This window comes from Amblyomma maculatum, chromosome 2 (genome assembly GCF_055883805.1).
Source record: "Amblyomma maculatum isolate TAMU_Amacu chromosome 2, ASM5588380v1, whole genome shotgun sequence".
In the NCBI taxonomy this organism is placed as follows: Eukaryota; Metazoa; Arthropoda; class Arachnida; order Ixodida; family Ixodidae; genus Amblyomma; species Amblyomma maculatum.
The window spans coordinates 17528939-17555000 of NC_139345.1; the positions used below are offsets into that span (position 1 = coordinate 17528939).

Here is a 26062-nt window from a genome sequence, read left to right on the forward strand (position 1 = left end):
CGGAGGTGCAGAAGAATACGCGCATTCACCGCTTGTCCGCTACCGCCGTACACGGTGGGTATAGATCTGTTCGCGCATGGCGTGACAAATCCAACATTCCGCGTAATCGTTTCATTTAAATCACGCGCGCTTTCTGCCAGTCCACGTTGCAAGGGCTCGTGGTTCCTTCTGCGTGGAATTCTTGCGAGAAAAAAAAAAAAGTCACCCTAGCTGATAGCACGATCGTAGCGTTCTCTCGCGGGCAAAGCAATATGTAATAAATTACAAGTTGTGCTAAAGCGCATTCAATGCACATCTTACACAGCACAGAGTTCCTGTAACGTACCGCAAAGCCCGCAATAAAAACATGTTAAAAATAGTCCTTTTAAGACTTACTTGTGTAAGTAACACCCTAGGTGTAGCGGAAACAAGTAAAAGAATGCACAAAAGGGGTGATCACATTAGTCCCACTTTTTCGACAGCCCATGAAATGGCACCCAAGTGACGATAACCACAGAGTGAGTCTAGATAGAGCAGTAAAACTTGGAGACGTTCCGAGGGCTAAATTCTATGTCTCGGTAGCATTTATACATCGTCTGAAGGTGTCGCCAGAGCTCGGTGGATATTCCGAGTTTAGTCATACTCGGAGCATGCTGCACAGCAGCACCAGTGGGGAATTGGCTCCGGTTCGCGTAACTGCCCGGTCAAGGGAAGCTGTACCGTACTGTTAATTGCGCGCTCGCATGTATTCCCGTTGACTTCGCCGCTGTGCTCGGTCACACGGCGCTTATCGACTCGGCGCTCCTGCGTCCATTAAAAAAAGTTGGAAGGCATACGTTCTCGTAAACACAAAATCCAAGACGTTCGAGGGAACTCGAATCCTGACAAATGTGCATTGAGCTTACACCTCTTTTCTTTTCAATAGGCTTTGCATGGAAGCTGTTAGGGCAGTTTCATAATGCAAAAAAAGACAGAAAAAGACAAACTAAATGTTGCAAGCCGAAGAAAACCTACATTCGATTCCGACACAGGCAGCCAGTAGCTTTTCGGTGCGTTTAGATTTCGGCGCTTCTCAGCTACACGCTTTGCATGCCCGCTTGGTTTAGTTTTTGACGTATCCCGGTTTACAACAGCGGAGCAGCAGAGTCAGTCCAAGTTCTCCATAGATAGTGCTTGCTTTTTTGCTTGCTTGCTTTGCTTGCTTGCTTTGCTTTTGGGGTTGAAAGTCCCATAGCGACTCTGGCTATGAGAGACACCATACTGGAGGGCAATGAAATTTCGACCACTTGGCGTTTTTTAGCGTCCACAGGCACCGCACAGCAAATGGGAGCCTTGGTTTTCGCCTCCGTCGAAAAGCGGCCGCCGCGGCGTTTTGCCTAGATAAACTCCATGTCTCAGCAACCGCCTTAAAATATTAAAGGTCTGATATAAATATTATACAGGATTGATAATGCCGGTTTTTGCAAAGGACAGACATGTGCGGAAACGGGTGGAGTTGTCACGCAGGCTAAAACAGACGGTTGGGCAAGTAGGTAATCCATTGAGTATGTACTACTTCATACGTCCTCGTCTTTTTTATGCTGTCTACACCCAACTGTCATGCAGGCTAGCCCTGTATTGTTGGGGACCTCTGGTCAGTGGGAAATAAAAAGAAAAGATGAAAATATTTATTTTTGTATACCGCGGCTACGTATTAAAGAAACATAAAACAAAAAGAGAAGAGGACCAGGACTTCTTTCGTACCAGTCTTTATGTGTAAAATCATCTCCCATTGACGAAATTCTCATTTCGTGTCTCCAGCGTACTTTCTAGAAAGAGTGGATGTAATATGACGTATTCAGAAAGGAAGAAAAGCTTTTTTCGTAGTGCTGGGGATATAAAACTATTCACACTGTCTGACATTTTTTCGCAGCCGTGATGATGCGTAAAATTAGTCTGCTAGGTGTTGTCGGCGAAAGCTTCACAGCAATGACAATACATAAGTAAACCTGTACGCGGCTCTGGGAAATCTCGTAAAGGTTGCTTTTCTGACATACACGTGCAGTCAACCCCGTTAGTCTTGACAAGTCATGTTTTCGCAAGTTCATAATCACGTTAATGACTTATCGTTAAGTATAACAATCAATGTCCTCCACGGCCAAACTTGGCAAAAACACGAATCCCGTATTTATGGGTACTACTGCTTCCCTCTTCCCCTCTTCATGCAGAGCTCTGAAGCATTGCTTAAGGCTTGATTAGTGACACACGTTTTTTTTTATTTTTATTTATTTTTTTTTTCAGCGCGTTCTTGGCGAGAAGCATAGCACAGTCTCTCGTCGTTCAAGGTCCCAATTTTCACAGTTACAGGTCTCAATTCTTTTTTTTTTTTTTAGACTACTGTCAATCCTGATTGGGATTATTACAGGAGTGGGAACATGGTACTCTTAAAACAGGAAATCTTAATCTGTGGGGCACCTGAAAGGCCTAAGCAAGACAATGAAATCTATTGCGAATGAAATCTATGTAATAAAGCATCTTTTTCTCTCTACCCTTTAAGCTATGAATATGTCTTACGCCGACAAGTCAATTCTGATCTTAAATTGTAGTCTTTTTGAGGGACACATGCGCTACTCAGGTTCAAATAAGCCTCTGCATGCAATGCATATGTGTCTGGGAATGCCTGTTACTCTACACACTTGTGCCGACGTGTTTCACTTCTTTATTCCGTTGTATTACCTATCAGAGCAAGATTCATGTGATATGGTCATTAAGGCATCTTTCCATTTGCGCAGGCCATTAAATTTAGGCAATAAAATTTTAGATACGCCGCCCTTGTAATAATTTTTCGAATTTTGGGAAAAGTCACGGCTATATTCCTTGCAATAACTAGAGATTTTTGCACGTAGCCTACATCATTAGCAAATAGCAATGCAATTCTCTTGCGCTGCCCCTGACACGTATAACAAAAAATTCATCTTTATCCCTCACCAGTTTTCCAGTGCCCCTGCAGAAATATTTCAATCTTTTCACCGAAATAACTCGATTACACAAAGCGTGATATGGGAGGAGAACGCCTTGTGAAGCGGCAAGCGTGCGGGTCGTTGTTCAGAGCTATGATGGGGTTTCCTCCGCCGTAATCCACTCGACTGATGATGGACGGTTCCAAATACACCCCGTGTAAAGTTTTCGAGCGGCCTGCCCGCAAGAGTCGCTCAATTTTTCAGTGGTAATTGATTTGCTCTGAAGCGGTCGTGCTTCATGCGAGCATGATTTCGAACGGTATCACCATACTAAATATCCTATAAAGCAAGCAGCCTTGCACTCAAGGCCGGTGAGGACGCGGTAGACAGAAGCAAGATCTGGTCGACGAGAGCAAAATGCATCGGTGCCTGTGTGGATATATGAAGAGTCATTAGGCACAGTCACGTCTTTAACAAGGCCGGTGCTTTCAAATGGTGAGTAAAGGAGGGAACAAATAAGCTACAATTTCTTTCTTTGCAAAATAAATTTTGCTTTAACGACGCTAGGGAAAACTTTGAAATATCTGTTCCTAATGCGTCCATACATGAAAATGTTCTCTCGGAGATATTGCAAATGCTATACTGCCTTTACCCCGTTACAGAAACTGAGCAATATTATAACATAACCCGCAACGCTGCTCGTAAGTGGCAATGTCCGTTTTCAAACTGAATGTTAGTTGCGAAGCATTGTTGGCATAGTTGATACTATCAAGCTGCCCACTTGTACGCTTTATCAATAGAGAGCTGCAGTTCTGTGTGAGCACCGGCTACTCTTGTAGAAGTGCGCCTACAGAGAAACCGGTGCATGGCAAAAAGCAAAACGACACACTAAATGCAAACTAAACTTTTCGCGCATGGATTCGCTAGAATATTCTAGCGATAAAAGGGCTTCTAAAACCAGAACAGATCCTCCATGAAATGTACGTAAACTTCGTGCATTGACATCCAACTTCTGCGTGTATCCCAGAAACCATCCAACTCCAACCTCTTCAACACAGCGGCAGTCAGTTCTTTTTAGTATGGACGTCGCCAGTTCAAATCTATTGATGGGCAGATATTTAAATTCGTTTCTTCAGCTATAATGCGGATTCTGGCTGACTGAAGAGACCGCCAACATAGGCACAAAGAGTCGGGTATACATTTTTAGCCTTAACATAAGCCGCCAGTTGTGATGTATGGATGCGAGAGTTGGACTGTGAAAAAGGCTGACCGCCGAAGAATTGACGCGTTTGAATTGTGGTGCTGGCGAAGACTCTTGAGAGTTCCTTGGACTGCCAGAAGATCAAATCAGTCGATATTGTCGACGATAAACCCTGACTGCTCATTGGAGGGTCAAATTCTAAAGCTAAAGCTCGGCTACTTTGGTCATCTGATGAGAAGAGAGGAGTCGCTGGAGAAAGATTTGATGTTGGGAAAGGTTGAGGGTCGCCGGAGAAGGGGTAGGCAGCGAGCGCGATGGTTAGATGGCATCCTCGAGGCACTGCAGATGAAGTTATGTGATGTTAGGAAGATAGTGAGAGACCGGAAAGCGTGGCGTGACATGGTCCATAGGGTCACGAAGAGTCGGACACGACTGAACGATTGAACTGAACTGAACTGAAAGCCGCCATACTATGTAATGAAACTGGCTGGTTTGGTTACGATCGAAAAGGGAGGGCGGGAGCTGTCCGAGAACTCTCTCATAATAGCTACCTACGGCTTCGGTATAATACAGGATGTAGGTCGCATATCTTAGGGGAATTTTCCAAGTGGACTAGATTTGTAATAAGGGAGCAATTACTCATGGCGATGATGATGTTCAGATTGGCAACCCTTTGGAAGGAGTAGTCACATTCTTGTGATCCACCATAAAAATTACACATTCACCCAAGCTTCGAGATACGACTAAGACGGAAAACTATACAGCTTTCACGGAAACTTCCTAGTTTAAGAAAAGTCCCTCCTGGTGCGGGGATCCAACCCAAACCCACCTCTTTCCAGGGCAGTCGCTTTTTCCTAAATTTTTCTTTCACCCAAGCACAGCCGCGCTTGGGTGAATGTGAATGCGTAATTACTCCCTTAGTACAAAATATACTCCACCTGGGGAATGCGTCACTCGTAGCCTTAGTCGCTTTGTCACGTTAAATCCCGTGAACCAATCATCCACCTTGGGGAATTCCCCTAAATATTCGACGAACACCATTTTCATTTCGAGTTATTGATCCTTTCACTCTCGCCCTTCCATATGATTTGCTGACCGTTCTTGTTAGCTCAGTTGGTAGAACGACTACCCTGGAAAGGCGGTGGTCCCGGGTTGAATCCCCGGACCAGGATGAATTTTATTTAACTACGACATTTTGGAGAAATCCTTTCCTTTGTAGCCGTATGGCTGCGCTTATGTGAATGTCAAATAAGTAATCACACCATTATTATAATGCAGGATGTACAACGTTCACCTCTATGGGACCTTTATGGGTGGGGTAGCCCTGGTTAGATTTCAAGATTCAGTTAAAATCAACATTTATACCCACGAATGTAAAATATTGAACAGCCGTCATTGTAGCCGAGTGGGTTAGGGCACCGCGGAAGCAAAATTCAGATGCCGTGATTTCGGATGCAGCAATCGGCAGTATTTATTGTTTTTCTTTTGTATTTATTGACATTTCAGTCATCATGTGGATAAAGTATTAATTCACGCCAACAGTAGAAATAATAACGAAAAAATACACACACACCGACGATTACTTTATATGGTAATGCGAAGTCCTAGCGCAGCTCTGTGCATGTTAGCGCACTTTATTTTTTTACACAATACCTACTTCAAGGTACACTGCCTTCCGAGTCCTTAATTGTGACGAAGGAAGCCTCGAGGGAGATATGTTCTACTTGCTGCGTCACTGGCTAGTTTTGAAAGAGGAGGTCTGTACAAGTGTTTCTGCAACTCATTACAGCCGTGGAAGGAGAAACGAGAAAGATTAACAGAATCTTGTCACGCATAAATAGCATGAAGGTCTTATTTTTCTTTATATCTAGCCTTAAGTCTCTCTCTCTCCCCCCCCCCCCCCCCCCCCCCCCCTCTTACATTAGCGCGGACCTGTTCGCTATAAATGCTTGGCGTAGGGGGTGTACGAAACCTTTCTTGAGCTTGAACGTTTCATATGGCCATGGAAGGCGACACGAGGCCAAGCAGAATCGTTTGCCCTTGCAATAGAATGGCCACACCGGGCGCTGCAAGTGTAGGAAGCGATAGGGATAAGGAGCTCTTGAAGATACCAACGCTGTTATTCACTGGATTCTCTGAGAGCTCTGCGTTTCGCTCTCCTTTGTTTTCTTTTCTTTTTTTTTTTTTCAATTTAAGTGACAGTTACGTGGGAACCAAGCACGAGCTGCAGAGTCACTGTAGCCCTTCTCAAAGGGAGGGGGGGGGGGGGGGGGGGGTTCAGCCCTTTAAGGAAGCAAGGTTCGTGAACCGTGCATTACAGGGCAGTTGCGCCACTTTTTTGAGAATTATGCTATGTTCAAGGACTCAGATTTATATTGCTGCACGTAGAGCATGCAACCTTTTTGCGCCAATTTTCACATTGATGATGTAATCAATGATTTAAAGTCAGGCTTCTCCTTAGTTTCAGAGGGGTGCGTGTAAGCTGGGTGATGACGTCGCGGAGGGTAACATTTTTTTTTTCATTTCCACCAACTGGGACCACACCCTGAGGCCCGTCATCCGATGCCACCCAAAGATGAATCCAAGACTTTCGCTAGCGTTGTTTTCACTGGTTCAAGCACAGCGTTATTGTGCAGGAAATACACCGGTACTGTCCAAGACGTTGTTAAGCGCTCCAGCGGCGCTGTGCAGTACGAAGAATCTTGAAAGCCGTCGCAGTTTTAAATGCCGAGTACACCACTGTTTAAAACTCCAATTCCAATGTATTTCGGATGCTTAAACTATAAGCTGTAAATATTGGACCCACTGAGGCTCATCGGACTAAGAAACAGATGCAGTTTCCCTTTAAGGCACTGCATACGTACGTTTACTTTACTGTCGGTCTTTATGCCTGCCGCTATATCAGCTGTGGCATTCTTCGCCTATGCCGTGTGCGTCTTGATTCAACACGGCATAGAAGGAAAGGTGCATTGAGCGTTGTCTGTAGTACTTATCTATACTTGTCTATCAGCGACGTACAGAGGAGCACCAGGTCGATGTGAGAAAAAAAGTGCGCCGCAAAAAAAAATGCAGTTGGAGAGCACGTGCTCTCCACCGGCCACGAGATAGACTGAGATGAAGCGGCAATATTGGCAACCGAAAGAAACACATCGGCAAGACTACATTTGGCATCCCTAATTATCTAGACGGCGGCCAACACGCTGAACAAGAATCAGGGCATGCTTCATAATAATCACGAATAATTATTACGGAGCATAGTAAAGCATATAGAAGTTTTCCATTCTTCAGTGACAGTGAACAAGGGCCCCATATGAGACCCGAAGCGTCATTTTCATTTTTTGACTTGGTCAGTGACCCAATATTCATTGTTAATAATAACATTTATTATGTAGTGTCGATCTTCTTTATTAACACATTTTTATGCTGATGTTCAGGAAGACTTGTCTACACAAGTACATGAACGCGAGGCGCTAATGACATTATCTGCTCCTCTGCTCTGAGAGCGCTATTTATGCCTCTGTAGTTAGTGACTGCGCCGTAGGCCCCTGGACTGATGACACACATTCAGCTATCTCTTAGTCAATAGTCCCGTTTACACAAAGATCGCGTGATTTTTCTTGATGTATGAACTTACGATCAGAGGACGACGTTCTTGCCTGGACTGCAGCGCCATATAGAATTTCTGACTGTCAGGGAGAACTTCACCTCGGCTTTAAACATCTCACTCACTGATGGCTTCCTGCATAACCTTGCGTATGTTCATTATATCTGAGGGCAGAAAGCAAAAGTATTATCTGAGGCGAGTAGTAAATACTTGTCACTTCAAAGACTGTTGCGCTAAAGCTCTTGTTACGTTAAGGACCGCTATAAATTTCCACCTCATTCGAATTACATCGAATCCTATGGCCGCGTTAAGTGTAAAAAGAATTCAGGGACAGATCCGTCGGTCATCTTGGAGAAGAAGGTTAAAGGGACGAGCAAACTAGGGCATTATTTTAAGATAAAAGTGGTTTTATAAATATATATTTTTCTTATTTCTTTTCCTTGCCTTGAAAAACATTCAGCTCCTGAGAGAATGTCTCCTTAATCTGCGCTCCCCCCGAATACACACAGCATTAATGGCGGGAAATAATAACAGCTTGGAGCTTGTGAGGAATGTGCTTAATCCGCGTTGAGTTACGTGTGTGATATCGGAAAGATGCTGTAGTATTTTCGTGATGCACATGCATATATAATGTACCCCGCCGGGGTGGCGCACTGGTTACGGCGCTCGACTACTGTTCCCAAGGACGCGGGATCGAATCCCGGCCTCGGCGGCCGCTTTTCGATGGAGGCGAAAAGCAAGGTGCCCGTGTGCTGTGCGATGTCAGTGCACGTTAAAGAACCCCAGGTGGTCGAAATTTCCGGAGGCCTCCACTACGGCGTCTCTCATAGCCTGAGTCGCTTTGGGACGTTAAACCCCACAAACCAACCAACCATGCATATATAATGTACTCCAACTAGTTTAATGGAGATCACGTTGTCTTCCACTAACATTGCACTTGGTCACAAGATTGAGTTCGTTCCGGTCAAAAAGCAGGCCACAGCCAAAGTGATAAAATAATAAATTAGGTGAGTGTCGTGCAAAAGAAAAAAAAAGATGTATAGAATAAGGAGAAAAAAACGGAGCAGATGCAGCTGATGTGCAAAGAGCAATGCACAATGCGAGGGGGGGGGGGGGGGGGGGGGGGTCAGAAAAGCTCCAAAGTATGGGAAAAAGGCAAGATACAACGACAATTCTGAAAAGCAATAACGAATGTAAGGCACCTAATTTGTCCTATAACAGAACATAACCTAAACGTAGTTCAGGGAAGACGGTAGATGAGTTCCTCCGATAATAAAAAGATCACTTAACAGAAGTTCAAGTGTTTGGCTTATGTTCGTAATACGTATCACGGAACGCGTCCACACGTTCACATTTATAATATAAAAAAGACGTATTTACTTTCCAATACAAAAGCTCATTACTAATAACAGTTGACAAAAGCGTGGTGACTCCATAAACAGTTAATGAATCAATTTGCAATGCTTGGACCGAAATGAAAAGGAAGGAAGGAAAAAAATTAACATAAGTATAATTTGCTAGAACAGATCTGTATAATTCATCATGCGCAAGCTAATAAAGACAAAAAGACGCCTGCAAGCTTTTGATAATCGTAATAGGTCGTGAAAACGCCCCCGCATTTCGAAGCGTCAGATGAAATTTCTAAATAACAAATTCTCAATGAGATGATGTTCTTATTGCGAACGACATCTAGGAGGAGAAAGGTCCACAGGCAACATTTTTGCGAAAATAAAGCAAAACTGCCTCTGCGTCTAGCAATAAAACTGTGCTTTCCTGATAGCCTGAAAGAAAAACATATTTCTGGATGGCTATATTGTTTCGTACTTGTCAAGCTTGCGGTTCTATTTCTAGAGAGCGAAAGTAGAACATTCGGGCACATTCCTTTAAAATGGCCGTACTTTATTGCCCTTTCAAAATGTGCGTTTATGTTTTTCCCTGTCCCGCACCCTTGGGCAAAGCGCCCAACCACTGCGCCACCGCGGCATAGTTACCGACCATTTCTTTAAACACGCTCGCCAAATGATCAAAGACATGCTGTGAAAAGTAACTAGATAGCATTCTTGCAAATAAACGCGATTTCATTACACTACCAATGACAGCTGAGAAAAGCAATTAGAGTATTTATGAGTGAAAAGCACGACCAGCGAGATGAGATTGTTTCCATCGAAAAACAACACAAGCTATTTTTCGTTGTGAAGACCGCACGATGCTTGCCGTTATTATCCACGCGTGCCATTTCCCGACAGCGGTCCAGTGATTATAGCTGCAGAAAAAACAAGTGCACCGCAAGTTAAACAGAGCACACGAGTAGATGAGAAAAACTGATTTCCAGCACAGTATATCAGCAGGAACACATGCAGACTTCAACAGTTTGATCAAAGCTTTCTTAGAGCTTTCATTCCTTCCCTCTCATCTTAAATTGGTGCAGCCTCGTTCCTACCACCTGTGTGCGTCGAAGGCACTTTTGATGTTTCGTGTAAGCATTTGTCGTTGGCAGGCACACGATAAGTCAATGGATGAATAAAAACCTATGACGTAAACCTTCCACCACTGCAAGCTCTCCAGCATGCACTCATTCCTGACGATGAGAATGCGCGGTCCACGACCGACCACTTGTGATTTGATTTGGTTTATGGAGTTTAACGTCCCAAAACGACTGAGTCTATGAGATACGCCGTAGTGGAGGTGTTCGGTGATTTCTACCACCTGTAGCTCTTCAACTTACACTGACAACGCACTAGCGCGCGGGAACCTTTCCTTTAGTCTCAATCGAAAAGCAGGCGCCGCGACCGGGATTCCGTCCCGCACCCTTGGGCAAAGCGCCCAACCACTGCGCCACCGCGGCATAGTTACCGACCATTTCTTTAAACACGCTCGCCAAATGATCAAAGACATGCTGTGAAAAATAACTAGATAGCATTCTTGCAAATAAACGCGATTTCATTACACTACCAATGACAGCTGAGAAAAGCAATTAAAGTATTTAAGAATTACTTTAACAAATGATGCAATGCTTCCAAGTTTCCTCCCGGTTTTCATAAACGCAAAAAGGTTCTTAGTTGCGGCCTCCGAGAAGCATTTCAAATTTCTTTATTAGTTAAGCAACCGAGCTAGAGAGCTTCAAGCTAGGCGTTGAAACGTTTGCCTCAAAAACAGAAAAATGCTCATCGACAAACATAATAAACAGCCGCCTGGTTTGCTGCATCCGTTGTGCAGCTCTCACTCGAAGAGCGGAAACCCAGCGCCTGTGGAAGCGTAGCGCCATAATCGGCTCGCGATGCTGCCGTCTAGGCACGTTCACACTTGCGACTAGCAGCGGTCGCGCGACCGTTTTGGTCGAAAAGCGACAGTCGCAATGGTCGCATCAGTCGAAAGGCGACAGTCGCAATGGTCGCATCAGTCGAAAAGCGACTGCCGCGGGCCGATCGAGCACTGCTCGAATTTCCAGTCGCGCGACTACTAGTCTCAAACCATTTCACCAATCAGCGAGGTCCCGGAGTACTCGAACGAGCACCTTCTCAATGCAATTAAAGAATACCCCTACTTTTTCAACAAACGGCACCCGGAATTCAAAGGCAGAGAGATAGGATATGGCCTGGGAGGAGATTGGAAAGATATTCGGACTATCCGGTAAGTACCATGAACTTCTGAGAAATGGGTTTTTCACGCAAGTGCAACATTTTATATTGATATCACGGTGATCGACATCGTCTATTCGTCGTTGGCGTTCTCCTGGAAACACGAGAGCGCGGCATGCGTACCGGCTCGCCTGAAAAAGCTGAAGTGTCTGGCAAGCGGCAGCTACCGACGTTCGCTGTCATCGCCCAGCACCTCTCCTACTCCCAACTCGTTCGGAACGAGAACAGAACGAGAAGGCGACTGTCGCAAGTGTGAGCATCGGTAGTGGCGAGCTCCTCTCCTCTGGTCGCGCGACTGGTAGCAGCGCGTCCTCATCTAGTCGCAAGTGTGAATAGACCTTCTGGCGTCTGCTTGCACCCGCCCTGCGATCCTCAAGAGACGAGCGCAACGGGCGCGAGCAGCACGCGGAGGAGAGAGCACACGAAGCCTGTGTTGTACGGTCAGGCAAGGCGCCTCGACGGGTCAGCGCTGCAGAATTTCGCCGCTAGGAGAGGATCGCGTGCTACAGTTGCACAGCCAAACTATAGATTTGGCTCCCTTTCTGGCACGTACCTATCCAGAATAAAAGAAAGAAGAATTTTCCGGAAGACAATGACCGCTGTATATTTGAAAAAATTATACTGAAAGTACTCAAATATATGCGTTGCTTAATTATTGCGCTAACGTACTTAACTACACTGCGAAGTTCTCAGACACTAAAGTTATGCGCTGCATTTGAACTTACTGAAAAGCGTAATTTAGTTCTTGTGATTTTTGCAATGTCCGAATTGTTTCCATATATTTTACTTTCACCGAGTCACTTCGTGGCTTCACCTGAGCAGCTGCATTATGTTGCTGCTGTGGCAGGTTGATAGTAAAGGACCCCACTTGTCACAGCCATCTGACAAGGAGTGAAGTGAGGCGACAGTCGGTTGGCTCGCAGTTCGAGAGAAACAATTACATTCCTGAGCAAAGATTAACTGCGAAATAATCCAGTACACGGCAAGCAGCTTCCTGAAAATATGTCTTTTTGCTTTCTTCCGTAGGAGCACGGGAACAAAAATGCTTAAACTGGCAATTTTGATTTCAACCCTGCCAGCGTCATTATGTACTAAAGTCCAGCCTGATATCTTATTTCTGCTCGCTGATGACATGGTAAGTGGTCGACTGCACTTTCATATAGATTGAGGGAAAGGGGAAATCTAGTTGTTGCTTTTTTTTTTTTTTCGTCATTCTCTGTGATTATGAATATTTCGCTCTGCGAGGTCACACGCCTCAAGGGAAGAATGGAGCGTTCACCGCATGATGCCACATGAATTTGACCGGCCTAACCTAGGTAGGGAACTGAATACAAAACATTTTCTGTTAGCGTTGGCTGGAACGTATAGGAAGCAGAACCAAAACTAATATTTTTTATAAACGCTACTTCGCACAAATCCAACAAACACCTAGGGGGCATTGAATCTCCGTATTAAGACTATGACTCGAAAGCAGCCTGTGGCATTCCGGGGCGCATATTGAGAAATCGACCCAGGCGCAAAGTAATTGCTCCCAGGAAGCACCTTTCAAACAACGCGGAGAAGCCATTTGTCTTGGCAACAACGAATCAATATCATGTGTCGATTCCGTTTTTCAGAGCGCTAAACCAATCAGACGAAAAAAGAACAGCTAGATAAGAACGAGCTTCACTTCCAACTGGTGTATTGTGTGAAACCGCAGGAGGTTTATAGATATCCACACCACTCTCACGTCAACGATGAACCACTGCGTGTGCGCGCTAAGAGTGCGTAGCTGCCGAGACCAGAGAAAATAACCACGTACAAGGCAATTTCTTAGCACAAACATCGGCCCAACTTCAGGTGAGATCGTAGCTAACTTTTGCAAAAAACTCAGCTTTTGACATAGCTTTGCATTTATGAGGTCGATATACCCTAGATTTAAAGCAACACTGGAAAGTAAAAAAGGACTGTTACATCAACGGGTATATCTGAGTGGACCTGCGGAACTTAATTTATAAAAGCGTCGTTAGTCCATCTGATAAGACTTGATAAACATGTAAGGTTCAAACTAGTTTTTAAAGAAATGCAGTCGGTATTCTTAAAGCCTTGGCAGCTTGCGCATCATTGGGACCGCAAATAGACATTGTTATCTTGCTACTGCGGCAAATTAATAGAACTAAATCGCTTTCTTGCTTCTTATTCTACTCAGTGAAGTCGGAGATTATCACAGAAAAAAGGGGCTTTAGCAAATAACATTGAATTCAGGTAAACTAATCCCAGTAGGACTAGAGGGCAGCCTCAATCCCTCTTCTCATGGAGTTATTTATTCGATCGAAGTTGGCTGACTCAGGGATATTTACCTTCTAAAAATCCTAGGAACCCATCTAACAATCGACCACGCGTCGCTACAACGGTAGACTTGAGAGAGTGGAACGAAAGGGGATTTTCAAAATTACCGCTGCGCTCGTGCAGGCAGACGTCATCCTTCCAGATCTCAACAGACATCGATTTCTTTCGCAGGGATGGGACGATGTGAGCTTTCACGGCTCGTCACAGATTCCCACGCCCAACTTGGATGCGCTGGCAGCAGACGGTGTGATACTGAACACTTTCTACGCCCTTCCTGCGTGTACTCCCTCAAGGACGGCGTTAATGACCGGTCGTTACCCGATACGAATGGGTGAGGTATTAAGAGACGAGAGGGCGCAACCAGTGCTTTTGGAAGATAAAAGTTCTTTAGGAGGATCAAGTCATTATACCATCAATGTAGAGACTAAAGAGAAGCAGGAGTGAACTTTTTCAATTCAATTTTATTCAATATCGGTACCGCAAAATAAATAAATGGGTGGCCACGCGGCAAGATTAATTTTCTGCACATTCCTTAAGCAAAAAAAAAATGATATACGGCCACCTAAATAAAGTATACTGATAAGCATGAATGAGCACATTGCGCCACATCCTTAAAAACACAGGTATTATATAAAACGGGCATGTATGGTGTGGGAAGTTTTCTGACGACAGCATGGACGTGACGACCTCATTGCAAGCTACAATGTAACATAACCACCAGGGGTGAAAATAATAGAAAATTAATGTGGTAAACCCTTGGGCCTATAATTGCTTCATTTTTTTTTTTTTTTTGCGGTACTTAGAAATGTACTGTTTAAAACTATAGCGAATCTATCCGGCCGCCAATACAAAGAACTTTGTCTTCATCAACTACTGCCATGAGAGGGAATGATTATTTTGTTCCTGAATTTCTGGGAAACTTTTCTGGGTGAAAACCCAGCTTTGAGGGGTATTGGCCACTGCACTCTTGAGTTGTAACTCGCTATAGTACAAGTCTCACCTATATGGGTAGAAAGAGCTGAGTTTTGATGAAACGAATAATTGATCACCTGTTTCAGTACTACAATGTTTAAAGGCCACCTTTTCTCGCTGTATATCTCGCTCAGGCATGCAGGGATACCCAATCCACAACTGCGAGCTTAAGGGCCTGCCACTGGATGAGCGAACTTTACCTGAGTACCTAAAAGAACTTGGTTACTCAACTCATCTCGTTGGAAAGGTAACCACTAATTTACTTTTCAGATGTCAAAGTGCTGCGCTTGGTGTCAACAGAGATGAATCGCATCCTCTTAGCACGTCTGCATGCTCCCCGTGGCGCATACTGTGCATGCCGGCTAAACTCTCTCGCCCATCAGAAGAGGAGTAGCTGTATGGTGGCTCTAGTGGCGGGTGCGGGACACCGTCTGGGTTCCCTCGGCGGTGCCACATCTCGATGCCGCTCTGCAGCTTGCCCGACTCCCCGAAACGCCATATCCCACGCAGTGGTCACAGTCACCGACATGGTCGATTGCGTTGTGGAATGCTGAAATGTGGCAGTCTGCATTCGTAACACCCACACGGCTGTTGCGAGTGTTTATATTCGGTCACAAAGCATTGTAAAGCAACTTTGCGTCCAAATTATTTGGTAAACTAGATACAGGCTCACTCATCTGTAAATAATTTAACCCCCTCCTCTATATTATGGGGATCCATCTTTGTCAATCACAGAGAACGCCAGCTGCTAACTGCCGTCCCATACTCTCGTCTCACTATCGAAAACACTGGCTGCCCCGCCTACGTGCGACCATTGGGACAGCCCACATTTATCGATCTTAGCTCACTACAGTAACATACGCCTACAGATGGGAGTGTCAGCCAGGCACCCATGCTTTGGATTGTTGCATCCAATTGCCCTTGACCCTCTTTCAGGGATTGTGCAGTCACGCGTAACCTACCATGTTGTGAAGCGGAGTGCCTTTCGGGAACAGTGTAACCAACCCAGCCCGAGTGGTAGTGACTTCTTAACTCACATCAGTGCTTGTGCGCGCTCCTCGAATGTGATGTGTACTGTACCTGTGGGCGCCCGGGTACCAGACAACAAACTCTTAAATGCTCGGGCAGTCAGATGAGTGCCCCAGCGTCGAGCGATTCCCAATGGCAAGTCCCGTCCCAAGACTGGACTCTACAAAAAAAAAAAAAAAAAAAAAAATAAAAAAAAAAAAAAAAAATCTCGATGCTGTCTGTCGACGCCACTCCGACCACCGCCGCAAAACATGGCTACGAACTTTGCTCTGACTTGAACAGCCCCCCTGAACAGCCGCCTCATCGCACCTGGAGAATTTTAAGTGCAATGCTTGATCCTAATGTGTCTCGCTCCCTTGCTCTCGTCGTGGTCATAAATCGCAAGATTACTACTCCGTGCTACTGCGCAAATGGCTGAAGTTCTAGTCGACCACTTTGCTGTATCTGCCACCACAGCGCATATTGTAATATCGGTACAAATACACCCCCTGGCTCCGCGCGATCAATTTAAGAATCCAATAACAAATATCCTTAAACTCTGACTTCACCCTCCAGAAACAAACCTCCTGCTACAACAACTCAGAGGCACCAACAGTGCTCCTGGCTCTGGCAAGATTACCTATAAGATCCTTCTTAACGTGGATCACCAAAAACGATAACGTGGATCACAAAAAACGGCCTAGTCTTCGGAAACTAGATACAGCCAATTTGCGCCCAATATCGCCCACTTCCTGCGTAGGCAAGCCTGCGTAGGTAGGCCTTCGATAACGTGGCACACGAAGCCATTCTCAAGAACCTCTCAGACATTAATCCAGGAGAAAAAAACCTTCCGATACATTCGCTCATTTCTCAGCCATAGGTCCGCGATAACTAAAATAGGCGAAATAGAGTCATTACCTTTTCGGCTAGGGGGTAGAGGGACACCGGAAGGATCAGTACTGTCACCATTTCTCTTCAATCTCTCCCTCATAAAGCTTCCACCCCGACTGGAAGCCATTCCTGGGCTGAGACATACATTCTACGCAGATGACATCACACTCTGGAACACCAACGGGAATGACGGTCAGATAGAGGAAACGTGGCAACGCGCGGTAGACACTATCGCAGAACTCGCAGGTCATTCAGGCCTATCATGCTCACACCCAAATCAGAGCTACTGGTCATCAGATCCAAACCCATGGGTCCCGGTTCCAGGAGCCAAGCGCCCCCAACCCCGCTTATCGTGTGCGTGGGGGGACTTCCAATCAAGGAGGTGCAGTCAATAAGGATCTTAGGGCTGCATCTACAAGCTATCAGGAAAAACAAAGAAACCCTGCAAAAGCTGAAAACATCAGTTAATATGTCAATTAGGCTAATCAAAAGAATTGCCAACCGTAGGAGAAGAGTCAAAGAAAAAGACCTCTGTAGGATAGTGCAGGCATTTGTCCTGAACAGGATGGTGTATGCACTACCATACCTAAAACTAGATGCTGCGGAGAAAGGCAAAGCCGAGACAATAATTAGGCAAGCATACAAAGCAGCCCTGGGGCTGCCGAACTACACATCGACAGAAAGACTCATGGGACTGGGAATACATAATACACTCGAGGAGCTCAAGGAGGCTCATCTCACAATGCAAAAAGAACGGCTTAAGCGCACTAAGGCAGGCAGAGCCATACTGGAGCGCCTAGGTATAGGCGTGGAACTTCCACCCGAGGACACAAAAACACAGCTACCCAAACTACTTCGCACGCGACTGACGATCAAACCACTACCAAAGAATAAGCACCCTTCTTACCACGAAGGAAGGAGGAAAGCTAGGGCAATAGCTCTACACGAAAAATACGCAACGAGCGAAGGAGCTGTCTATGTTGACGCCGCAGAATACGCAACAAGAGGAGCGTTCGCATTGGCGGTGGTGGACGTGCACGGGCGGCTGCAGGCATCAGGGTCGGTAGTGACAAAATCTTCGGAAACCGCGGAAGAGGCAGCTGTGGCACTAGCCATAGCTAGCACCGACGCGGATACAATCTTCTCCGATTCTGAATTTGCTGTCCGTAGCTTTGCGGGGGCAGAATCTCAACTGCAGCGCAGAAAATACTGAAACTGACCAGGCAATTATACAGAGAAATTGAGGTGATATGGGTGCCGGCTCTCTCGGGGAATCCGGGAAATGAGGCGGCCCACAACATGGTTCGAGATTTCGTCAACCGAGTCGATGGGTCCTTCGTATCCATGGGTTCCTCCAAGGAGGGGCTGGCATCTTTTCACGATATCACAAGTCATTACAGATTGGAACGGCACAAATTTCCACCACCCGACAAAACGTTGGATAAGGCACAGGAGACTGCTTGGAGCAGACTCCAGACGATATCCTTTCTTAGCCCTTACCTATTAGCAAAAATGTATTCGGATGACTTTAACCCCGCATGCAGGTTCTGTGGCGAAACAGCCACGTATGATCACGTACTATGGCAATGTAAAGAAGAACCTCCACCAGAAGATCTAGTACAAATTCCTTCTCTTGGGCGATGCAAGGCCGTTCTGGTCAGCTCGGACCCGGGCATTCAAGCCTTGGCCACCGAGTGGGCCAATAAGGTCGCCGCCAGCCATGGACTGGAGGCCATCTAGAGCGGACCGTCTGCATCTGCATTTTGACGAAATAAATGTTTTCCAATCCAATCTAGCCGCCAGTGGATTCGGCACAGAGGCCAATGAGCGCCTGCGCCGCTGATGCGCGCGGTTGCAGTATAGACGGTAACGGTAAGCGGTAGCGCTATGCTAAACCTCTCTAGTAACCCCACATCGGCCAAAAGCACCCGGTCCTTGCACCTCCCTATAAAACCTCGCAGCCTCTAAAAATTTACGAACATGTCTCTGGCAACTGAAAGTCGGCAAGATACATGGCCGAGCACTGATAGGTCGCAGGCGCAATGGCGCACCGGCACTCATTTCTCTGTCGCTCATGGAAGTTGCGGACGTGTGATTGGTCGGCGGGTTGTGTGACGTCATGAGACCGGATGGCATGGTCTAGTTCGAAGGAGCTACCAATTAGGGCACCTTCTTTCATATAAACCCATAATCTTGGTACCACATAAACGCCACCGGTTTAGCATGAGTCCCAATCAAATTTTAGTTGCAGATATTTCAACTAGAAACGTACCCTTTCAAGTTGGTCTATGCAGAACGGCGTACTTAAGCCGCATCTTCGTTTCTCATGTTAACTATAACGAGCTCGGTTTACGTCCAACATCCTTATTTCAACTCACCCTGTTCCACTTAGCACAACGTCTTCCAATGAAAGCTTGTGGCATTCCAAATTAAAGTCCGGATACCGATGATGGCCTGTCAATTGTGCCATTATCAAGATCAGCACCAGCAGCAAACACCTTCAGGCTCGGCGCTTGGTCGACGTCTTTGAACCCGTTAGTATTTCACAAAAGCGGTACCATTTACACGTACGAGACAAAATTACTTCTCAGATGTAGTTTAACAACACTGTTTTACCACAAGAACATTCTGCACCGAAAAGGCAAGTTTTTTCTGAAGAATTTATCTGACACCCGCAGTGGCAAAATAACTGGAAAGAGCCTCTTTGAAAACGCTGTAGCGAGGTCGCTCGTGAACACTGACTGGTGCTCAAGTGGAAAATGCTACAGCGGTACATCAAAGAAGAGGCCTTTTCTTTTTTTTCGCCCGCACATTTAATGACATTCGTTAGGTGCATTCGACAGCCATGGTGCTCAAAATGTACTTTATAGTATCGTTTTTCTTCCAGGATCAAAATTTCATGACACGCAACAGTACTTTTGTTTGTATACTCTAGTATTCGTGTCCACAGTTTTCGTATTGTGAAACCCTTTCGAGCTTTACTCTTAGCGTGCTGCTTGTTTAATCCGTTTCACATGAATTCACATTGCTGTAAGAAGTATTTCTGAAGTACGCGTCTTGTGAGCAATGTTCGGGTTCAAGATGACCAAGATCAGTTAAAGAAACGGAAGAGATACTTTGCATATTGGCACGCGGTAGTAGAAGGCAAACGAAGCAACTAGCGCAGTAATTAAAGAAAGCAATAAAAGTTGTGCCCGCAAAAGAATTAGGCGAATCGGCAGCGGCGATAGCACGATTGCTGCTATCGCCGCCGCCGATTCCCCTAATCCTTTTGCGGGCGCGCAGTAAAGTTTCTTGCCTTGCAGTGCTAGTCCCTTCGTCAGTCCTCTACAGTATTGTCACTACTATAGTGACAACATTGAAATGTATCTTCAACTGCGTGTAAAGTCTAAACAACAGCTTCTTCTGGACAGATTCACTAATGCTTCCTTCTTACAGTGGCATCTTGGCTGCTACGCAAAAGCGTTCACACCAAACTACAGGGGTTTTGACACATTTTACGGTTTCTACTACGGAGAAGAAGATTACTACAACCACACCTCGACCTGGGTAACTATTCTGAAATCTCCAATAAGCTTGTATTTGCATTCGGATCCCAAGGCAACTTGCCAGAGACCCTCCTAGTACGGAAAGAGGAAATCTTTTTTTTTTTTTTTCGGTTCTTCATCCCGGAGAATACAATCCAGATATTCATGCAGTTCAAGTGCTAACGTAGGCGTCGAAGGGGACGCAGATCAATAAGTCTAGTGGGGTATATCTTTGAACAGAGAAAATGCTTCACCACAAAAGGATTCTCCATTAATTACTTGCTCGAGATTTTGCTAACGAAGGTGCAGAAGGGCGAAACTTACCGCCTTTTGCGAGAGGCGACTTTTCTCGTCGCGCAAGGTGATGCTTAAATGTTCTCACTATTTTTCCCCGCTGCTTGGGAGCCATTGAAGAACCATAACCGACTTAGGTTGCGTAAACGAACAATATTCTTCTTTCTTGATTGTTAAGCTTTATAATCGTCACCAAACATTTGGGACAGGCCACAGCCAGCGTCGCCAAGTCTTGCGGCTCATGATGATGATGATGATGATGATGATGACGGCAGTGTGCGTGTATGCGTGGGTGTGTGTGTGTGCATGTGCGTGTGTGTGTGTGTGCATGTGTGTGTGCACGTGTGTGTGTGCGTGCGTGCGTGCGTGTGTGTGTGTGTGTGTGCGTGTGTGTGTGCGTGTGCGTGTGCGTGTGCGTGTGCGTGTGTGTGTGTGTGTGTGTGTGTGTGTGTGTGTGTGTGTGTGTGTGTGTGTGTGTGTGTGTGTGTGTGTGTGTGTGTGTGTGTGTGTGTGTGTGTGTGTGTGTGAAAGAGAGACGCGCCCGGGTTTAAGAAGGAGAGAATGAGATACAGGGAGACCAAATGATTGTGCAAACAATAGAGAGTGATAGAGCGCGTTTTCTACGGGATTTATAAATAGCTAATGATCTCCAGGAAATGTCAAAGCGATGCCTCAACTAACGTTTCTTCCAAACTCATTCAAAGTTTACACACTGCGCTTCGGGGAAAAGAGCGAAGATTTGAGAGTCTTCAGTGGCAAAAATTTGCCTTTTAACTATATCTGGAACTCGACTCACGTTTTTTCAGCAGCTTCAATTAGGCCATGCATTCAGCTTCCATGATTCATTCTCTTGTTCCTAGACATAAACGGCAATTATCTTCAAGATTTATATTTCAACATCTTTGCTCTTCATTGAGAAAAAATTAACTACCATACTTTCAGTTAGATATTTCTGTCTGCACCAATGTGATAATGATAGCAATGCTGCGTTACCATGGTCTCAAAGACAAAGTGTAAAAGAGCAGACTCCTAACCGACGACGGGGGCGCAATTCCGATAGGTGCATTCGACACCTTTTGCTCTTATTTTATGCGTCTTCCTCATGCTCTCTGTCCATATTGCTGAATTATATTTTAATCGACGCCATAATTACAGGTTGTGCAGGCTACGTAAGCTCCTACCAGAAAAAGAAACAATAAACTAGTCAGAAACGATAAACGAAAGGAATTACGACTTAACGAATGCTAAACTTCCGCGTTACTCAGTGCTGTAGCCCCGTTTGTCGATCGTGTCGTTGCACAGGACAATTATACTGGACTTGACTTTTGGATAAATATGGAACCAAACTGGGCAGACAGCGGAGTGTACTCGACCACTTTATACACCAGGAGGGCGCAGCACCTTATTCGCAACAGGCAAAAGGATAAGGTAAGTCAAGTGATTGTGTACCGTTTATCTTTGTGTCAGTATACAGCTAGAGTATAACTAGTCAATATAGTCGAAAATATGATCGTTGAGTTTATAATCGGGATCACTAGTCCATCACATATGATTCAGGTCCTGCTTTTACACTGTCCTGCAGCCCATGTTCCTTCTTATGAGCTACCAGGCAGCGCATGGATCAGGAGGGCCGGACCCTCTCCAGGCACCGAAGGAGAATGTGAAAAAATTTACCTACATTCAGGAAAAATCAAGGCAGATTTATGCAGGTAAGTTATTAAAAAATTTGACTCAATTTACAGCCAGGATTATGAAATGGCATTGTGTGAAAAAGACGCGCAATGAGTTACGATGTATCTGAGTGATCTGAATTATGCTTTTCTTCTATTTTTATGCTGATCTGAAGCTGTCAATTTTATATGCTGTGCCCGAGCGCACGAATAAAAGCCAGGTAACCTACTTCATAGAATCCAGCTGTCTAGAATACTCGAGGAGACGCTACTTAGTACAGATGCATACATTCACCAATATTGAAAACAAAACCATAGCGACGTTCCCTCCAAAACATAGGCGTTCTGCCGCGATCAACCGGGCATGCATGGAGCGGAGATATCTCATGAAAGCCCAAACTGCAGTTACCACCACCACTTGCAGGTCAGGGTGGAGTGCGATGAGTCTCAGAAATATTCGACGACACCCATTCGGGCAATCAAAGGGATAATGAGCGAGCTGTTGCGAAAGTGAACTGCAAACTCGCCTTCCAAGGGATTCTCGCCTTCCAGCTGGGTTTTACAGAGTTGCTCAGCTGAAGGCGGCAGTTAGGCAGTCAGCGGAAAATAAATAAGGAAGGAAGGAAGGAAGGAAGGAAGGAAGGAAGGAAGGAAGGAAGGAAGGAAGGAAGGAAGGAAGGAAGGAAGGAAGGAAGGAAGGAAGGAAGGAAGGAAGGAAGGAAGAAAGGAAGAAAGGAAGAAAGGAAGAAAGGAAGAAAGGAAGAAAGGAAGAAAGGAAGAAAGGAAGAAAGGAAGAAAGGAAGAAAGGAAGAAAGAGAAGAAAAGAAGAAAAGAAAGAAAGAAAGAAAGAAAGAAAGAAAGAAAGAAAGAAAGAAAGAAAGAAAGAAAGAAAGAAAGAAAGAAAGAAAGAAAGAAAGAAAGAAAGAAGAAAGAAGGAAAGAAGGAAAGAAGGAAAGAAGGAAAGAAGGAAGAAGGAAGGAAGGAAGGAAGGAAGGAAGGAAGGAAGGAAGGAAGGAAGGAAGGAAGGAAGGAAGGAAGGAAGGAAGGAAGGAAGGAAGGAAGGAAGGAAGGAAGGAAGGAAGGAAGGAAGGAAGGAAGGAAGGAACACCAGGCCGTTGTTTCCCGCTAATCGCCAAGAATAATCTCCCTTACATCCCCGCACTAAAGGTAGATTTTTCGCGAATGACAGGTAGAATAGCACAGGCATGCGCATACAGTCGCTAGAAATCAGCTACATTGCTGGCTATGTCTGCACACGTTTTCCTCCGCAGGTATGGTGGACGCATTGGACAAGTCCGTGGGCGAGGTGTTCCAGACTATGAGCGAGGAAGGAATGCTGGACAATGTCGTCGTCATCTTCATAAGCGATAATGGGGGCACGCCATTTGGTGACCACTCCAGCCGCAGCTTCAACTGGCCGCTACGCGGAACGAAATTGTCCGTGTGGGAAGGATCCACCAGGGTGCCGGCTTTCACGTGGAGCCCCCTGCTTGCCACCCGACGGAGGGTGTCTCGCCAGCTCATGCACATCACAGACTGGTTCACCACACTGTACAAGGTGGCCGGTTAGTACTTCACTCCTAATTTTGATTGTTTGGTGCACGTCATTACCCAGAGCCGTAGCAACATATATATCATCTCTTTTCGATATATATATAACGTGGGAGAAAGACTTTTCTGTGTAAGCAAAAAAGGAAAGGACGTGATGGAAACATGCCGAATTTCCTTTTTCGAAATTTTTGTTTTTACCAAAACCAGCCAGTATTCTGCACCAAAGCTTGCTGGCTGTTGTCGAGTTGGACTTGCACTCAGTCGGTGGGCTAAAAAAAAGGTAGAGTTTAGCCTCTGGCGTGTTGAGATGGTGCTACTTCTCTTTAAACACCAGTTCAGGTCATGATGCCGGAATTACATTTTCAGTAAGGGGAGGTTGGAGACACTTTGCTTTTGTGTGTTTTTTTTTATTTAGTTAATAACACGCTTACGCTTTAATCTTTCTGGCATTTGCGCACAGAGTAAAACCAGCAATCAAGCTGAGCTCAGCACGCTACTGCGTCAGCTTGATTTTATTGTTAAGGTTGCTGTTCTAAGAAAGCCAATACGACTCCTAGTATTTCAAATTCTGCCATGTTTCCGAGTTTTGTGGGTGTCAATGTAAAATTGCTGTAGTAGCCACTTTTACGGAAACGCAGAGGTATAAAGTTACTAGTAACAATGTAAACAAGGCGGGAAATTAGCTGGAGGGGAAGGGAGTGAGCGTACAGATAAAAAAAAATCTTTGGAAGAAGGGAGCGGGCCGATTTCACCGTTCATGGTTTACGGCATTTCTCACATACCTTGCGCGTCTCTACAGACACGGCGGCTCATGTCACCTCCCACTGAGGGCTCTTTGACGAATTTGACGAATAAGGCGATTTCTTCGCTCCATGTGTTAGTGTCATGCACTAGCAAACGCTAATGCATCCAATTTTTATTTAACGATTCAGCGGTAATTGCGGCGTTATTGTGAGCACGCGAGCTCGCTATACCCCACTCATTCACTCAACGCTGAACAACTAAAGGATAGAGGAATTTTAGGAGCAACAGCCCAACGATAACATGACAACGCAGTTTTTAAAAGTAAGCTTCAATTGTTTTTGTCAGCCAGTTTCGGCCTTTTCTTCTGTAGACTCTGTAAAGAGCTTATATTATTTTCTCTTCTATATAGCACAGCATCGCGTGTACCACCATATGCGGCTCAATTACCGGTAAATTGAAAGCACGTGGCGACACAACTACTCAAGTACACTGAAAGTAGCTACTGACTTTACAGGAATGCTGCATTACATTGCCTCAAAAAGCCCTTTTTAAAAACCGCTTTTTTTTTGTAGTTTGACGTGCCTAACAGGGCCAAAAAACTTGCTGTCCATCACGCCACCAAAATTAATCGACTGGCCGCAACCCACACGTGCCAAGATGGTTCTGTTGGATCTCAACCTATCTAGCCCGCAAGGTCTGGTTAGGTTAAGAGGCAAAAGCAAACTGTGCTTCTTGGGTTGTGAGACTAGTCCGTTGTCAATACTCCACGTCGCGATATGCATCCTCTGTTCCACCAAGGGCGCCGGCAGGAGAGGCGAATTACATCCGGGAGAAATACGGGCAATACCCTGGGACCTGCTACGGCACAGCAAAGTCAGAGGCTGTGTACAGGGTGGTGATTGTGATGCACCAACAACTGGTTGATGGCCTCACAGTCTGCGAGGATTGTATAGGAACGGCGGAGAGGTGTCATTGCTTTAGCCGCCACACATGTAGACTGCTCCAAACAGTTGATCTGGAATATCGATGGTATCAAAATCGAGGTGGATCGTGACATTATTTTAATAATTCTATATATAAAGCATGCCAACGGATGATCGTCTAAACAAATAATATTGTCACATTAGGCGGTGACATACGAAATTGCACCTTTGCATCCCGCACGCCATACCTCTACACCACGCACCGAGACGGTCCATGTTGCACGCCTCAAGCCGTACACGGACCCTGGTTTAGGCGCTAATACGCACCGGGACGGTGCTTTTCAGCCGGCGGGGTAGTGTCACATTAGGCGGTGCATACGCATAAGGAAAGAAGAAGAAGACTCTCGTGAGTTCTAGAGAAGACGACGTTCAACAGAGTCGGCTGGTGCCTGCAGAAAACATCTGTTGTTTGAAAGCATTGTCTTCCGTGCCCGCCCTCTGCTCCAAGCTGAACTACCCAGTAACAATATAAATGGGGCTAAGCTTTCGATGCGGGGAGAAATTTGGCTTTTAAGCTTTTATTTGAATTCCTAAAATACCACAAATTAAGTCAGACTATGCGTTTTTGAAAATTAATAGCATCGGCTAGAAGCCTGCAGAAAGAATATCCACAGATATATTGTTTGTTACCATGTGTTAAATATTACGCGATAAAATTGTGTTCAAAACTTTTCGAGAAAAAGTAAAACTTTTTGAGTGGGAGAGCAAGCCTCATATAGACGAGAATGCGGTT

At 45.3% G+C, this 26062-nt stretch overlaps 1 pseudogene across 1 annotated transcript in view; it reads left to right on the forward strand.

The window, feature by feature from the left end:
* Nucleotides 1-26062, forward strand: part of LOC146198067 (arylsulfatase B-like) — a 31258-nt pseudogene that overhangs the window by 763 nt on the left and 4433 nt on the right. The window contains exons 2-8 of the transcript XR_014704940.1: nt 12388-12496; nt 13861-14020; nt 14796-14908; nt 19999-20109; nt 21684-21809; nt 21964-22090; nt 23323-23616. The product of XR_014704940.1 is annotated as an arylsulfatase B-like (transcript). The remainder of the gene's footprint in view (nt 1-12387; nt 12497-13860; nt 14021-14795; nt 14909-19998; nt 20110-21683; nt 21810-21963; nt 22091-23322; nt 23617-26062) is intronic.